At 37.9% G+C, this 18,058-nt stretch overlaps 1 protein-coding gene across 2 annotated transcripts in view; it reads left to right on the top strand.

The window, feature by feature from the left end:
* The first annotated feature begins 229 nt into the window (after positions 1-229).
* Positions 230-18,058, top strand: part of LOC100872944 (uncharacterized) — a 191,334-nt gene continuing 173,505 nt past the window's right edge. For both annotated transcript variants that reach the window (XM_086911682.1, XM_012493284.3), the window contains exon 1: positions 230-1,121. The gene's annotated coding sequence lies outside the window, so the exon portion shown is untranslated. The remainder of the gene's footprint in view (positions 1,122-18,058) is intronic.

The raw sequence follows: 18,058 nt of genomic DNA, 5'->3' as shown, positions 1-18,058 counted from the left end.
CCTCCCGCGCTTCTCGCTCCCTTACCCCCACCACCCGCTCCCCAACTCCCTCCACCGCCACGCCGCGGCGCTCTCCTCCATCCCCGCCCCCCACCCCGCCGCCCGTGGCTCGCAGCCTATCCACTCGCGCGCGAGGCGCGCTCACTCTGGCCCACTGCGCGGCCCGTCGCGGAGTGGGGGAAAGCTCCAAAGCCCCACTCGCTCGTCCGCCGTCGTGCCGTACGGTTCGTGTCGTGGCTTGTACGTGTTCTACGCGTCGCGCGGTGTGCTCTCGCGTCCGAACGATCCTCGCGCACCGGTCCACGGCCTACGTTTGACAGCGGTGTATCTCGACGCGAGCGACGAGTTGCGCGAGATTCGTGACACCGCGAAATCGAGGATCAATCCGTGTTGCATCGTGTTACCTCGCTGTGCTACGATTTATATTATCCCCGGCCGTGGAGGACTAAACGGATTGCAACTGAGGGACTGTGTGTGCGTGAGATCCATGCAACCGTCTCGAATGGTGAGGGAGACATCGTCGTGCGTGCATAGGAGGATCTTTGGTGCCCGTTGGGCGTCTAGTGGGCTGAACTACGACGACCCGGAGGAGAGACGTCAAGGTGCACCCGTGGCTGGTGCGTTACGAGAGTCGTTAGGTGCTGTGTTCGCGATACGAAGCCGAGCTTAAGATCAATAGTCGAGCGTGGAAGACGCGGGCTTTCGAACGAAAGTTTCGCGTTCTCTATATTCGCGGAGGTTTTTCGCGCTGATCGTCGTCCTCGTTTGGAGAGGATATCGGGGAGATCGGGATCAGGAGGAGCAGTGCGTTGACACCTGTCCGTTGACTCCACCGGAGTCCACCGCTCATCGCCCACTCAGTTTCTGCATTAGCATTAATCGGCGGTTTCGAACGTTCGTTTTGTGACATCCATCCGCATCTGTGATCTCTCTTCGAGGAAGAATCGTGTCGTTGTAAAAAAACGAAGATTCGAAAAGTGATTCGTTCTTTGATCGGCAACTAGTTGTGTTCGCAGAAAGTGTTTATTGTTTGTTTGTCTGTTTGTATCGAGTATCGTTTGCGGCACGAAGGAATAATTACCGTTGACCAAGAACACAGCCTACGCATGCCGTGGATCGAGGTAAGAGTCTCGTAACGGACGATTCACGTTAAGCCAGGTTTACTTCGCGCGCCTTATCTCTCGATATCGTCGATCCGTGGATAACGAGAGCCCTCGTATTCGACAAATAGAGGAGTGGAGCACATCTCCGTGTTTCGTTGAAAGTTATTATTATTATCATCATCATCATCATCATCATCATCATCGCCTATCCACTCATCAGCTGTTTCCTCGACAAGTGTATTCGGATCGAGGCTGATGGTGGTATACGCGTCTCGGCTGTTTTTGGACACGTCTCGTTCCCGGGTTGCAAACTTAATGGAACCCGGGTGTCAAACGTTTCGCCAATGGCCGCGCGAGGGTATCGTGCCAACTGGTGGGCACGGGAAGACTGAGAGAAGAAATTTCCGTGTAAGGTCTCGAGGCTGGGGGCACGCAGGCGCGTCCGTCGCCACGTGGTCGAATGGTGATCCACGCTAGCCGAGGTGTTAACCTTTTTCGAAAATCGAGGGGATCAGCCGCCGGCTGCGGCGATGGCGATGGCCGCGGGTGTGTGGTTGCGGCGGTGGCGGCCCCGGCCTCGCGGGGAGAGGGTTGTGCACACGCTTGGCAAAACAAGTAGTTAGTTACGTGAGCGCTGGCAGGCCGCCAAACGAGCCTGCGAACTTTGAAATTGCGTTCGAGGCTTTCTTTCGCCGCGGCGATTATATGCGCGTCGGAGATAGGACAATGAGCGACAGAGTGGGACGGCCGGGGGAAGAGGGAGGAAAGGGGATGGAAGCTTATATTCCGCCGCCTTCTTCGCCCTCCGCCCGCTCTTGTTGCCCTCCGCAGGGGTGTCCAACCCCCAAACTTCGTTCTTCTGCTGCTTCTCTCTCTCTCTCTCTCTCTCTCTCTCTCTCTCTCTCCCCCCCCCCTCTTTCTCTCTTTCTATCTTCTTTTCTGTAATTCACGCGGCTATCGCCGGTGTATCTCCTTTCTGGCGCGGCCAATTAGTTTGCCGCCGCTATCGCGCCTCCTGGCGGACAGATAGGATCGGCTAAAATGTAATTGGCTCCTTATCGAGCGTGGCGAGCTTACGATTTCTGGTGGTGGTCGTTGGTCGGCTCTTTCCACCACCGCCCCACACGAAGCAGGAACCGATTCGATCGCCTTTTTTCGCTTCTGGTTCGATTTCTATTTTGGGGGAGGGGATTCGAACGAAATTCGCACGAGGTCCCCGCTCGAAATTGCTTTTACTCGGCACCCCATTAATCTTTGGGAAGGTGAGAGGGAGAAATAAGCAGGGGGCGAAAGGGCGGGCCGGAGAAGGAATCGTTTCTTTATCGGGATACGCCGGCGTCAATGCGATCGGCGTTTATTTTCCACGCGTCTTTTTTTTTTTTTTTTTTTTATTCTCTTTGCTTTTTCAATGCTCGGGGAACAGCATCTCGGGTCGAGATATATTCGCAGAGTGTAGGGCAAACTGATTATTTTGGGAGGAACTTCGAGTTGTGTTGAGGGAATGCAGGGAAGGTAGAAATTAATTTTTGCTGTTTTTCTCGTGATTATGTCGAGTTTGTCTTTCTCGTTCAATTATTACAGTTTAGTTAGTATTGTTAAATAATAAGCATGTAGTTTCTATTGAAACGGATCATTCTCTTTTTATTTTCTTTATAAATACATCTCAAATGAGATGTAGATATTACATAATTTTATCATTTTTTTTTTTTGATAGCTTTTTAAAGGTTTTTTAATATTTTTTTTTTGAAAATTATTTATTCAATAAATGATTAAAGCATTGTATTACGTATGCTGTACTGTTAAATTGAGCGTTGAACGAATTTGAAACGTCAAACATTACACAATTGTCGAAAAAAATTGTTAATATAAATACCAAAAACTTTTAACGGCTATTCTAAATTTGTAAAAGGGAAAAATTCTAAATCTCTAAATATATTATACACTTCAAGAAAATTTTAAAACATGGGAATTATAATCATCGATAATATTATCATTATTGATGTAGATTCTAGATATCTTCGTAATACCTATATTTGAGAATGACTCAATACAGGTAGTCGAAGTAACGGACTATTTTCAACGACTTACCATTATCGCGACGTATATTATCGATAACATAATTTACTTTGGCGTGGATGCAAGTCGGTTATAAAATATTTCCACAGGTATAATATTGCTGTTGGGTGTTATTTTGGTTTGCCAGTTTCGAGCCGCCGTTGTTTCGCGGCGGGCTTCACACACGGAATTAGGGCAATTCGAATGTCTTGAACCGAGGCTCATCAAGACAACGTAGTAAATATTCTCATTATAACGTATTATTATCGAAGTACCTTTCACACGAATAATCGTATTTTCAAGCATTAACGTCTTTTGTTCCGTGTATAATATTTCGTATACATATTATTAACAATGGGAAATTAAATATCGAATAGTTTAGAAAATTTGAAAATTGTAAATATTTATAAATAAATATATGTTAAGAGATAAAAATATATATAGGAGTCGTGGTTAACTTTTGAAAAATCATTCGAATTCATATATAATTCGTTATAATATGCAATTTGCATTGTTATAATAAAACAATGGATGGAGACATTATTCAACTTAAGCTTGACGTGCATATGATATTTGACAGTGGATGATATTCAGGCAATGGATAAATATTCTAAATAGTTTTATATACATTTGTGTTAGGCATTTTGACAAGTAGATATTTTAAAATATTTTTAAGCGTTTTAAAATTGTAGAACGATAAAAAAATCTTAGTATAAATCACGTGGCATAAATGATATATAATCAGAAAAATATTGTCTTTGAAAAAGAAGATGCAATAAATCTAGAAAATAAATTTTCATTCAATGTAACAATTATTTTTAATCTGCCTAATAAAATATTATAGGTATTTAATTTATAAAAGTCATTATTTCGAGAAGTAAAAGATTCCTCTTCTAGTTTCTAGTTTTTCTAGACGCGATCATTTAAGCTTTTACAAGAATTATAAAATTCAAAGAAATAATTTTCTTGAAAAGAGAATCACACAAAATCGAATAAGAAATTTTCATTTACGAATATTACGCATAGCTTCTGCGATTCGTTCAATTTTATATAAAAACTTTTTTATTTTATTATATATATATTTACATCTTAATACCTTTCTTAGTCGCCTAATAAGCTTAAGAATTTTTTTATGGAATAAAAACATGTAGCTACGAAGACTTTAAAAGTCTATTCTACCATCCAAAAGTTTGAAAATATTAAGAAATCTCGAATAAAAACGTCAAAGTTAAATTAATTATTCACTTATTTTTATTACAATCAAAATTTGTCGAATAAGTGGATAAAAGAATCTTGGTTAAATTTTCGTTCCATTTTTATTTTGAGCTTTTCCATTTGTTAATTTGTTTTTATTTAAAGTCAATATAGATAAACGTTTAATGAAAGCGGATACTCTCGTCATAATTATTTCACAAAAAAAATCTTTTATTCCACGAAAAAGAGAAATATAATTTATTAAGTGTAACCCAGATTTTCACCACCACCGATATACTAAATTCAATTAATCGCATCTGCATACGATCATTGTATCCACGAAAAATACACACAAATATAAAAAAAAATCTTCTCTTATATTCTAGATACCAATCCATGCTAATTCAAATTTCTATAAACGCACAAATACAAAAACGGAATTGAAATAAAAATTCATTTCACCTTTTTTACAATATAATACGTAATTCCTTGCTCGTATTCACATTCTGTGGATTTATTTACATACAAATTTTCCATAAATGTATAAATTTTCCTCGGTCTATTTATTAGTTGAAAAATTGGGTTGAACGGTCGGGAGAGCAGGAACCGGGCCGCGAAAAAACAACTTTCGGATCCGTTTCCGCCCCGTTTCAAGGCGGGAACGATCGTGAACGTGCAAAAATTCGGATCTGCCGACTCATTGCTCCCCGCGCCATGTTCGTTAATTGGAAAGTTTGACACCTGAATGAGATCGTAAAAATGTATAGGGTGCGCGAGTGAGGGGAGGGGTTGGCCGTGGTCGAGGAGGGAAAAGGCGCGAAAATAGTGGTCGGGCACGTGGGGTGGGGGGCCACGTCGTAAAATAATAAATTTGGTCCTTGACCACCCTGAAACCCATAACCAGCCTCTACAACCTGTCAAATGGTCGACCCAAATACTTTTCGAAGCGTGAATAGTTTCGGGTACCTGCTGCACCCTGAAACGAGGCCCCTTGTCCTCCGATATCCTTCGCTTTCCTTTCCTTTCGGTGTTTATTTTGAGTCGGTCATTTCGAGCTTTCGCGTGCTGTAAACGTGTCGAAGTTATATTAATGCGGATGGTGATTCGATAAAAATAACTTAGTTTATCCGCGCTCGGGAATCTGTAGAAAATTGTGGCGCGGTCATCGTCGTGCGCCACTGCGGCATTCTTAATAATGTGTGAAAAATTAATATTATTCAGTGTGCGCTGCGTATTTTTCACGAGTATGAGAGCATTAATATGTATATTTTTAAGTAAGTGTGAAAAAAATAATAATCATCAGTGTAGACTTATATTCTTAATAATTATTTGGAAGCAATTATATTTAGAAAGTTTAAGTATTATTGAAAAAAATACCAGGAAATATCGTATCCAACGATATCGAGATTTTTGTTTTAAATGGCATTGATGAGAAAGTTAAAATTTTAAATTATTTCGGTCTTGTTTCATAATTATATGATTATTTTTATACAAAGTAAATTGAAACTGAAGATTCCAAGAAAATAACGTGATGCAAGTATGTGCAAAATAAAAATCAATCCTTTCTCATACTCATACTGATTCATAAATGTCACGTGATTCCAAAAATAGAAAAAAAGAAGAAGGAACAAATAATTATCTTAAAATGCAAATTGCCTTAAAAATGCTGATCCATTATATTAATTAAACGTGTTAATATACAATAATGAATCCAAAAAGAGAGTGTTTCGATGCGCAAAACGTAGGATTTATAGATATCACGATTAAATTTGTCAATAAAAATATTCGTATGTGATCAAAGTCTAATTATAACGCCAAAGTATCGAGTTTAATGAGTTTATATATCCATAGATTGGGATCAGAATAAGACGTCGAACGTATTCGCAATTAGAGCGACTAGTTTTTAATTTTCGCCGAGCAACGACGCGATTCGATTTTGTTGCGCATCTGCCGCTTAGTGGAACGAGTTCGCGTCAAATGAAATTCAACAAAGGATCCAATTAAGTCCAATTAGAAACGTATCGCGCGACGTGGAACAGCTGTCACGCGAGATAAGCTGCAGCCTCGCGCCACGTCAGATTAGGCTCGATTATCGCTCGAGACTCGATAATATGTGAAAAGCTCTGCTACGTTTAAACGTCAAGTTTGGAACAAAAAAAAAAAAAAAAAAAAGAACGGAGAAGAGAAAAAAAATAATTATTCTGCGCTGAACGAGAAACAGAGAAACGCGATAAACGGTTCTTCGTCCACTGTCTCTTAAACGCAGAGATTAAGCCTCTTATCCCTTTTTTTCATACAGGATTCGCTTATGCGATTCACGTATGAGATATGTGCTCGACCATTCTTTCACACAGTAATTCTGATCTTTTTAATTAAAATTTAGCTCTATTTAATATTTTTCTCATTCAGTCGAGATACATTGAAATATTTGAAGTTGCATGCCTCTTTCAAGTTTAAACACACTTTGTAGAAATATAAATAACCAAGTTATTTTTTTTTTTCTTCATATACCAAGAATTTTTTTGCGTTGGTTGATCTTCGTGCAGTTGTGAATTCTATTTTTTTATTTCCGTATCAATCTGCTTGGTTCGAAGAAAATCGTCAAGCAAACTCCCCCCCTGTTATAAAAGAGGAGTTAGTGTTGTTCAAAATGAAAGTATTGTATCGAATATCCCCATCACGTTGAAAATATCCAAATAGATATGATTGCGAGTAGTAAATGGGACGCTAATCAAATATTTATTCAATTTAGATTGTACAGCTTGTTGTGCAAGATTTCATTACATTAATAATTTTACTATATGGTCGGAAATTGTAAATTAATAATCACGATTTCGCATCGATCATCGAGAATCTATTCCAACATTTGTATACTTTTTCACAAAACTTAAAATTTCTTTTTTAAAACATTTAAAGAAAACTCGACTCGACTTCGAATTTCTTCCAGACCAGTTTGAATACTCGGATTCTAATCCAAATTTCTTAACCAAAAGATTCGATTTACAGTATATCCAAATTATTTCGAATACTCACAATATCCTTTTTACAATAAGATGACTCTTCGAATTACTTGACTTTCTCGATCGACCAACGACCAATTTTTCCCCCCCCGATCTTGCCAACCCAGCCACCGGGTTTTCACCGACTCCGACTTATTATCACGATGCCGTTTCCACCTTTTTTTTCCCCTCTTCTCACTCGAACTGGACACTAGGCTAGACGTCTTGTCGTAACGAAAGTGGCAGTTTGCAATTAAACGACGATGTTATCGTAAAGGACCTGTAGGTCGGTCGAGTGTACATGGCAGCGAATTAAAATGTAAATACTTGATTAAAGTTAATCCCGGCCAGGTGAATAAACCTGCTGCGGAGAGAAGATCTTGGGAAGAAGAGAGAGAGAGAGAGAGAGAGATAGAGGGATACGTAGCTGTGGAGGGGAGGCTGCGGATGGTGGCGAAGGGAGAGGGTGGAAAGGGGGTGAAAAGCGCGAGAGAGCCGTCGGTCCTAAGGGGTGGTTTTTATTGCCGGTTTTTATTAGCTGAGTAGGTGTACTCCATTCTGCCTTCTACCCCTTTCCATGCCACCCCTCGCTCTCCCCCTCCGCGCGCATCCCTCCATCCGTGTCTATAACCCTTCCACTCCCTCCCTCCCTCCTTCCTTCCTTCTGTCCTCTCCGCGCGCTTCCGCGGGCGAAAAGAGACGCGAGGAGGGGGGGCGAAGGGTTGATTAAAACTAACGTTGCGCCAAGAATTTACCCCTTGAGAAGAGAGAGAGAGAGAGAGGAGAGATTGAAAATTAAATTAATATACAAAACCTCCCTCCACCTCCTTGGCCACCACGGGGCTAATTAGTTATATGATAGTGATTAAAAGTTAAGTGTACAAGTCTTTGGAATTGGGGGGGGGGGAGCAGGGGTGGGGGAGGAGAGAAGGGTAATCGATCGACGTTCGCGATATTGAAATTAGGTTTCAGGCTTGGAAATTGGACGATGCTTCGGAGGAGTCGAGAATTGTTTAAGGTGAAATTACAGCCGGTCATTTTCGGCTCTGTATTCTGTTCGAATTCACTCGTGAAAAGATTATATCTCGAAATAAAAACTTTTTGATACGAAGAGAGACGTGATAATTAGAGTTTCCTAATATTTTGTTCTTCAAAGATATGAAGATCGTCTTTGAAATTTTTTAAACTGTATAATATTTGAATGTAGTTTCAAGTAAAAAAGTATTGAAGTATGTAGCAATCTAATCTATCTGATGTGTGGTGATTTAATAATTTTAAAATTTTTACACAGTAGATTCTTCGTTTATATGAAGAGAATTTCATTTGAACCGTTATAACATAAATTTAATTAATAATAATTTAATATATTGGCAGGTAATTTATGTTATCTAAGTTTTATTTGATTTTTCAGATAATTAAACCTTATTTTTATGTCACTTCTTTCCAATTAAGAAATTCATTTTTACTAGTTCGTAATTTACGTCGAAGTAAAATTTTTCAAAATTATACTTTTCCCCCCCGAAGATGAAAATAAATAAGTATAAATAAATAAAAGTAACTGAAACGAAATATGACGATGATATAATTGTTTTTTGTTCATTATTTAATTTCAAATATAACTAAACGAAATTACTTTCCTTGATCTCTTAAAAAATATCTCTTTCTTCCGGACAAACGATATATTTTTCATACTCAAGATAATTATATCTCTTCTTTTATTTAAATTTGTATTTCATTAAGATTAATTATTTCAGCGAAATTAAAAATTGAATGTACTTTGCAGCGAGACGAATACTTTATATTTTATAAAAATTAAATTAGTGACATTCAAGACAATTTCCTTACCTTTTATTTACAATAGTGAGTTCCATTAAAGAAAAATAAGATAATTATAACCCTTATTCCTCTTCGAAAATTTCTAACCTGAATAGTAATAACAATTTTTACTTATCTTCCCTTTTTTCCTTTCTGATTTCAAAATTGCCCATTCACAACACTCGAAATATTAAACATTCAGAGAAACGATACTCGTCATCCTTCTCTCCGTTTTTAAATTATTCCTAAACACTCTCACAATTTTTTATTTTCATTATTCTATTTCTAAAATCGCGTAGACACCCGCATTATCCCAAACACGAGCGTTACAACGCTTGTGCACATTAAACGATCTTGTTGAGGAAAAAGAGAAAAAAAAAAAAGAAAAGAAAAAATCCTGGCAACGTTGAAACGCGGCGTACATCCGCGAATCTATTCAATATGCAACTATTGGAAGCGGTCGTAATTAGGAAATAGCTGAAGTACCCGTAAATTTTCATTACGGGGTCAAAGAGAGAGAGTCTCGTGTCGCGGTCGCGAAATGAATTCGCGAAACGGGGGTGAGGAGGGAGGGGAGGGGAATGCAACATCGCCAGTCGAATAGTTTTCTCGAGGTATTTTCAATATATGTTTCGTTGACATTAAGCCAATTGAATGTTCCACCAAGGAATGAGTGATAAATGAAATTCCTTGGCGGATTTAATAATCGCTAATGAAAAATTTATTCACCGTAGACGGGGAGAAGTTGTGCAACGGGGGAACGATTTCTCTTAACGAAATTAATCCGAGCGATGGAATAAATAGTTGGGACAACGAAAAATCTTGATCCTCGGGGAGAGACAAGGTTGATCCGTTTCAGTTTGAATGGCAGCGGCCTCTTAATGAGCGAGCCGTCCCATCTTAATTTCGAGCGAACGTTTTTCAGGATTGAAAATAGATTTTTGAAATAATTACTGTGTCTGTGTGTTTTATTGAAATTTTTCTGGATACAATACTCGATCTCACGCTTCTTTCAATGAGATAGTACACAGGAGAGAATGAGATGATTGGATTCTTAGGTGTTTATTTTGCAAGTAAACTTTGATATGGCATTTCAGTTATATATTTTAACAGCAATTTGTTCAAATGTTATCTTGAAATAAATATATACATCGTCGAAAGATAAAATAGTTTTGTTTTCGAAGTAACAATTTTTAACATTAATTAATTTGATCATAAATTTAATTTCATGTTTTTCTATTTTCGAATCTGAAAGAAATAAATGTAATGTATTTGTTACCGACTTAAATGTTAAACGACACGCCAAATATTTGATTTAATATCAGAATTACCAAATTACTAGAATCACTGGTTAAATCGAAGAATTTCAAATTAGTTGTTTAATTATTGAAAACTTGCACGTGCCGTTGATAAAATTAATATTGGTCTAACAAATTATACACATTCTATCTCCTTAATTATTCTTTACGACACAAAATTTTATCAATACTTAGTTATCAAGTTAGCTTAAATTTTTTTCAAATGATTATTTGCCAATAAAAAAAATATTTTAAACTTTCTCCGTCAAGCTTTTCAAGAATTCAAATGCAACGCATACTAATAATTTTGTTTACCGTTCTTCAACATCTCGAGGAGATAAGAATACAATTTCTCGATTACACGGGGGAGGGAATGGAAAATTCGGCTCCTAACGATCCAATTATACGGTGATATTTTTCCTTTCGAACCCGTCGCTCCCTCGATTCCTCCCCCGTCCGTCTGTTCGTTCATTTCGATAATTAAAACGAAATTTCGCTCTCGGATACAGATTTAACGAATCGAACTTACAGTGGGCGCAAATGAATTGCTTCGTTTAGCGCGACTCACCGACCGTGACAGAAATATAATTTTCAATCTGCGCCCGCGTATACGCGCGTTAAGTCAGGACAAGGGGGGTTGGAGTTCAATCCGCGAAGAATTTGTCGAAAAAAAGGAAGGAGGGGAAAGAGAGAGAGAGAGAGAGAGAGGAAAAAAATAACGAAACCTTTTAATGCCGTTAAGTGCGATTCGAACAAATAATCGAGCCAGTATTTCGCGTTCGGTGTTTCATTATTTTTAATGAATATCCATTATTTTTAATGAATCCTCGAGAAGAGACGTTTTGGAAAACGTCGAGGCCGAGGGACATCGATAATGGACGACGTTTCTCCCTTATTTTTTATGGAGAATTTCACCTAACAATGTTTATCTATCGCTTTTCTACGAAATATTTCGGATTGATTCCGAAGATTATGTTGATTCGTCTTGGTTGGATGAATGGTTTCAAATATATAATTGCAATTGTTTGTGATTGAAGTTAAGTAAATCGATTCAAGATAACGATTCAGATTCGTGAATTCGCATGAAGTGGATTCATTCTTTTCCTTTTCTCTATTTTTCTGTCTATTTAATTAATATGAACGAGAAATACAAATAATAAGATCGTAGATAACAAATTAGATATCAATTATTTATTTAATTAAGTAAGTTTATCTTAAAATATGTGTACGTTTTATAAAATATAACGAAATGTGAACAAATCTCCGAATTATTTATATAATGTTTCCATTCTTATTATAAAAATTGAAAGGAAATAAAATATGATTAAATAAAAAATGATTCTTTTATTATTAAAGGAGTTACAAGAAATGTATTTGCATATATTTTAATGAACGTATTATTAAACATTTCGAAATCTAATATAATTATATATTTTTATAACCATTTTAAATGTTTATGAGTAAATGTAAATGTTTATAAAAATTAATTTATCAAAATGTAAGATAAATTTTAACTTACTGACAGGCCGTTATCATTAAATGATGAATGGTAAAATTGTTGATAGACTATACAACAAATTTACAATATTTATATTTAACTAATTTCAAATTTGGATGTAATTTGCGATTAATTTGTTTCTCTATTCATAAAGCTGACATTATTTTTTATATATACTGTAAAAAAAGACATAGGTATGTTAAACTTATCCATTTATTTCCCTATTAAACGAATTCCAAAGTTAAAATCAAAATTCTATTTTTCTATCATGCATTAATAATACATATAACATCTTAAGAATTAAAATTCTCTCAATAAACTCTCTCTCCCTCTCTCACGATTTTCACTAATTACAACTCGATATTGCCTTGGATAACATTTAATTCAACTTGAACGATGAAAGGAGCAACAGAGTAGAAAAATCAAAATTTCCCTTAAATTTCGCTCGAAACAAACCTTCCCCCCTCGATCGTAGAAAAAGCGTGGAAGAACAATTTTTTCCATCCAAGGGGAACCTTAACCCCTTTCGCAGAGTTAACTCCACGCGGGATGCTCGCATAGTTTCCTTTGCTCGGTTACGTAACACAGCCAGATGGATAGAGCGAGAGAGAGAGAGAGAGCCTCGACGATTGAAAATCTCGCTTTGAAATAAGATATATATCCGGTGCCCGCGTGTCTGCCCGGTGGTGGTACAGTTACTCGAACGCGTTTCCAATCTCATAAAGGCGTCCCAACGTCGATTATTCCCGTTCGATACTTGGCAGAAATTTTTAAGTATATTAGGAATACACTGGCGGCCCCCGCTGAATTATTCGAATGCTTTCAAGAAATTGCAGGATGCATTAGCTTACATTACGCCGCCTCCATTACATTATGAATATTACTCTGCCGTATATTGATGAGAAGAGTGGATCCGGCGCGCGCGCCGCCCGGGAGGGGTCCGCTTTTATTATTTCTTGCGTTTCAGACGCGCCATTTACGAATTACCACGTTAATAGGGGCGACGCGAGATTTATCGGATCCATGGATTCCGAGTCGACGCGTGTCGCGTCGTTTCCAATTAGTTTTGAAAGAATTGGTGGGGATGGAAGGTGATGCGGAGGAATATTGGATGGGTAATGCGGCCGTGAAAGTGTCACGACGGGGGGAAATTATTTATTTTTTTTTTTTTTTTTTCGATGCTCTCCAAACCAGTCACCGGTGGATAATAATGATTGATCGAATGAGAGACGGAAGAGAGAACGGTTGCATCAAGGTGGAGGAACTGATATGTGGATTGATTCGGTGTATATTTATTTTTTTGGAAAAAATTTTTAATTGATCGAGTCTGTGAATAAGTATTCTCGAAAATTCTCTGATTAGAATATTTTCTATGTGAAACGAGAATATATAATTTAAGGAATAAATAGGGAAAATTATTGTTAGTTATAATTAACTGTTATATCAATGTAATCGTTTCAAGGATTCTATTGGTGAAATGGTGAAATATTGTTCGACTAGCTCCAAGTTTTAAATCGACGCATTCTGAATAGATTCGCACACATTATATAAAATCATTTCGCATGTAACAATTTTGATTATTTGATCGATTTGACACGTTTGTTCAAAAAGGGAAAAAATATCGTGGGGATGGGTCAATGCCTCTTTTTTTTCTCCTACAAAGGAAATAATAGCAATACGTGTGCAGTATTTGGATGCACTTTGATGGCAAAATTGAAACGAAAAGTCGATGCGATCGAAGTTTAAGTCAACGTAACAATGTAACCGTGCAAATATGCATCATAAATACAATAATTCTCGATCGATTTATCCAGTAATAACGCGTATTAACAAATACCGAATAAATCCCCCTTATATTTATTAAAATTTGAACAGAATTTTTCGCGATCAACACGAGTTGAAAAACACACGCGTATATATATCATCGCGATACATCGAGAGAGGATATTTCGAGCGCGGAGAAAACCTGTCCCGATTTAGGAGGCAATTTGAAGCAAGCATATATATATATATATTCACTTGTATCGACATTCTATATTCGAGTTACTTTCAGACTCGTTCGAACGTAACTCCTTTTCCCTCGTTGTTTCTCTATCTGACACGAGCCACCTCTCTCCTCCCTTTTCTCTGGAACGCCTTGGAGCATTAGCTCGAATACATCCATGAATATTATCCTGTACTTTGGCGAGAAGGGTGTCTGGAGACGTGAAGGGGGATAGAGAGAAAGAGACAGAGGGAGAGAGGGCTGGTGAAGGGTCGGTATGGTATATAAGGTATAAGGTAGTCCATTAGCGTTAATATTATAAACGTTAGCTGCCCCCTGGCCATCCCTGTAACATACTCACGTGCGCCTGCGCCTCCTCTCTCTCTCTCTCTCTCTCTCTCGCACGCGACCACCCTCTCCACACTCCTTTCTCCTCTCCATTTCAACGACCGTTCCCTGCTACTTTCCATCTCTCTTTCCTTCGCTCGTTCCTTTCTCTTTCTCATTCATTTTCTCGGTTGTTTCGTGTGCCTTTCTATATATATATATATATATATATGTTTCTTTCCTTTTCCATCCGTTTGTTCCTCGTCCAACTACCTAAACCTTGTACGTCGAGTCTCTCTCCTCTTTACGTTCATCGTCGTACAAACAACACACGCTAATATACCTCTTGACTACACAGAGGGAGAAAGAGAAAGAGGGAGCGCGGTGTATATATATATATATATATATATGTATGTTGTGCGCAACACGACGAACCTCTTACTTAGGTGTTCTGTTACCGTACTTTATACTGGAGTTCATGGTCTATAGGGTGACCGGATTGTGATCCGACACCGGCCATCCCCGCGACAGGTGGCCTGCACCAAAAACGGCCTCCTCGATTAGGAGACTCACAATGCTATGCATATTCTCGATCGTTCGACTTCTCTCTGTTGAGAGAGGTTAATCCGCTTCTTTGGCGGATTCTAGGAGTTAGGTCTATCTAGGCCCCCTCTTTTCGAATCGAGAACTGATATTGGACGGTATTTCGATTTAATCTGGGATGAAGCATTAATATAGGTAAAGTAATCCAAAAATTCTCTATATAAATATCTTGAAAGACAACGAAGGATTAATTAGATTTACGAATTAATAATCGTATAATTCTTAATAATTCAAATAGTTTATAATGAAAACTTTAACATCCCTAGAAACATCGAAAATTGAATATTATTTACCTTCCATACCTTTCTCGAGACCGTTTTTATCGTAATTTTCTTTTTTATTATTATTTTTTTTTTTCCCCTCCAATCGATCGCAAAAAGCAAATCGAAGCTCCACGATATAATTCCAACTCGAAATCATCCCCGCGCCACTCCTTGCACAACGACACTCTCCAACAAACATCATCCCGCAACAAAAATACGGGAAAAAAGAGCTTTCAGAGCTTCTTCTCGACGACATCTAGCCAACCGAGGCAAAAGAAAGCTAATAAGAACGTGTTGGCTTTTAGACGTTCCCACGGGAATGTCAGTGTGGTCAGTCGGAGAAAAGTCGAGGGGGGATGTTGCGTCCAGGTGGCGCTAATTTCCCGTGTAACTATGCGCGATTGTTGTTTATTATTATGCATACTAATGGAGCACTAAGGGACCCGGCCGACACTCCACGCCACTCCGATTCCAAGAGGATTCCGCTAATTCGCCGGATCTCCCCCCTCTTAACGATGGATCATAGCGCGAAATGGGAATACGAAGTTTGCTTGCGGGAGAGAGAGAGAGAGAGAGAGAATGCAACGAGGATTCATCGATACACCCTCATCGTCGGCGATTGCTCCACACTTGCTTATTTGTTTTAAAATCGGGCAGAGAAGATTATCTCGCGAACCATTTCGGATAGGCTGAAAAGAGCAGCCATTGGCGAAAGTTGAAGGGCGTCGAAAAGTTAATCCGCTCGTGAACTTTTCTCATGAAATTTTCAAAGTTCCGTTTCATTTACATCTCCTGGCTCTAGGTTACATCGATTCGTTTTCATCGAATCTCATCCTTCCTTCCATCCGTTCCTCTTTTGCTGGACGATTACATTGGTTGGTGCACGTTTTTTGTAATTTTGAAACGATGAGAATTTTTCACTTGGATATTTTACATGATTCTTCTTATTCTTACGGAGAAAATTCGTGGTTCAGTTGATGGTTTTTAAATTTCTTTTTTTTTTTTTTTTTGGATTAAGATTTGATAAAGAATTATTATTAATTCTGAAATGGTAAATGGATAAATCACAAAATTATATTTTACGATTCTTTACGCAGATAGAATAAAATAAAAGCTTAAGTTTTATCTTATAAGGAACGTAACAATTAATTAATCAACCATCCTTTTTATAAAACTCTCAACACAAATCCACAGTATACTTCCACTCGATCCCCTTAATACATCTCTTCCAAACTTGGACAGACAAAAATTACTATCTCCCCTAAAAACTCCGTATAAGATATCCATAAATGATCTTATTTCAATGTCGCTCCCAAGCCAATCCCCAAAGTGGCCTCCTCTTAACTTCCACCCTTTATAAATACTACAAGAAATTCGATTGGCCACGTTAAGAATCGTGGAAGGGTTTTACATCCACGAAAGAGAGAATCCAACCTCGTTTCTTATCGGCCTCGAGTACAGAGACGAGGTGTATTCGAGATCGTGCTATCGCAACCACTCTCGATCCACTCTTTTCCTCCTTACGAGCGTATATATATATATATATACGCCCACTCGATCGGTATCGGGGAAAAGCGAGAAAGTGGATTGAAACGCGAAGAAGAACAAGACGGATACGCGCGACGCCGTTCCAAGCAATAACGTTAATTGCTGTAATTTCGATTGCCACGGATTCGCCGCCCATTTTAGCTATTTCACGGGAATTGAAGTATCGAAAGGTGAGGATGGCAGGTAGGAGGGAGCCATTTTTTTTTTGTGTATCAATCGTGATAAAGATGAATCGTGTATCGTGGATCTAAGAGAGTGATTGTTGATGCGATGTGAGAAAAATTGTTTCGTGTATTTATCTTGAATAACGAGATGATAACGACGAATAAATTGTTGTGTTTTATTGTTTATTGTTGTTGGGAAAGAGGAACAATTTTTGTTTCGATGAATGGAGAATATTTTAATTTTGAGAGAATACTTCGATTCAATAACTATTGTTGTTGTATAAAAATTTTACTACGCATATTTCTTCGATTAATTTAAGTTAAGAATCGAAACAAAAATTTATCTTCGAAAGAGATAGTGTGTATCTTGTTTTATCCGAGCAATATTCGTATCGATATAACGATGAATAATATTTTGAAATTAATCTTACAACAAGCATATAGAAAGGATTTGAAAATTGTATGGATGCCGGTTTATATAATAATATCTAATTTTGTATTAATAGAAAAATTGTTAATATTCCTGGTAAAGGAATAATTCTCTCTCAAAAATAATTTATTGATAATTTATTGCTTACAAGCAAGTAAACATCCTTCTTGATTTGATATTCATAATATTCATCACCCACGCGAAGCAACATTCAGAAATACAATTTCCGTCTAGCTGTTTTCTTGAACATAAAACGCAGATATATGTACTTACATTCAGTGATGTTACACGTGCACACGGTTACAAACGTTTCCTCTACGTTCTCGTTCCGTCTACCATTCCTACACCATTATTGTAATATAGATATAATTGCCATTAACAGATGTTAACATCCCTCGACGAATTCAACATAAACAAATTAAATTTTAATAAGCAAATTAAGAACGCTTGAAAATTCTTTATCTCTAATCCATTCCAAACCTGGTGCGCGTTATTTGCGATGGAAAAACAAAGATTATATTCACCTTGAGTTACACGATATTATAAAAATAAACGGGAAAAAACCTTGCTACGTTTTAATTCTTAAAAAAAAAAATCATCTCGCTGAGATGAGAACCACTGACGGGTCTCGAATCTCTCGAAAAAAAAAAAAAGCAACGAAAAGAGAGTTTCGTCGAATCTCTTCGTATCTACAATTTATGTTCCAATTCTTCTCCACCACCTTTTAATAGAGATCCTCGATCTACGTTCGTGCGTGCACTCTGAGAACCCCTGGCC

This window comes from Apis florea, unplaced genomic scaffold, assembly GCF_048593485.1.
Source record: "Apis florea isolate Af1SG1 unplaced genomic scaffold, ASM4859348v1 contig_3326_pilon, whole genome shotgun sequence".
Classification (NCBI taxonomy): Eukaryota; Metazoa; Arthropoda; class Insecta; order Hymenoptera; family Apidae; genus Apis; species Apis florea.
The sequence above is the reverse complement of the archived record's forward strand: the minus strand, read 5'-3'. Positions and strand labels throughout refer to the sequence as shown.